The following is a 529-nucleotide window of genomic DNA, read 5'->3' as shown; positions in this document are numbered from 1 at the left end:
TCTCAGCGTGACAGGAGGGATGTGCAGTATGTGGACACAGATGAGATCCGGCCTTGGAACGCTGAGCGAGCCTCAGAAGACATCTGAAAGGCAGGTAATGGCGTCCAGATACCCGGATCGTGACACTGAGAGGTACATGGGGACAGGGGGGGCATGCTTTGAGGGGATGCCCTATGGCCCTAATTAACACTGTACCTCTACAGGGGGACACATGGGGGCCATGATGAGTGCAGAGTAAAGTGTAAGGCCACATTATTGTCAGAAATGGGGGGTTTTGGGCATTTGTGCGGTGTGATGTAATGATGTTTTTTTTGTTTGTTATACAGTATGTTTTTTCTGGGGTGCGACATAATGTGTCATGCACTAATGTTTTTTTGGGGGAGCAGGGGGTGCTACATGTGTCCACATGGCCGCTGTACACTACCAATGTTTGGGGGGACTGTGGGGAGGAGGGAGGGGTGCATTAAGGGCTGCATTTTTGGGTTGCTGGATAGTATTTTAATGTGTACTTTTATTTTCAACCAGAAAT

This window comes from Pseudophryne corroboree, chromosome 7, assembly GCF_028390025.1.
Source record: "Pseudophryne corroboree isolate aPseCor3 chromosome 7, aPseCor3.hap2, whole genome shotgun sequence".
NCBI classification, from domain to species: domain Eukaryota; kingdom Metazoa; phylum Chordata; class Amphibia; order Anura; family Myobatrachidae; genus Pseudophryne; species Pseudophryne corroboree.
The sequence above is the reverse complement of the archived record's forward strand: the minus strand, read 5'-3'. Positions refer to the sequence as shown.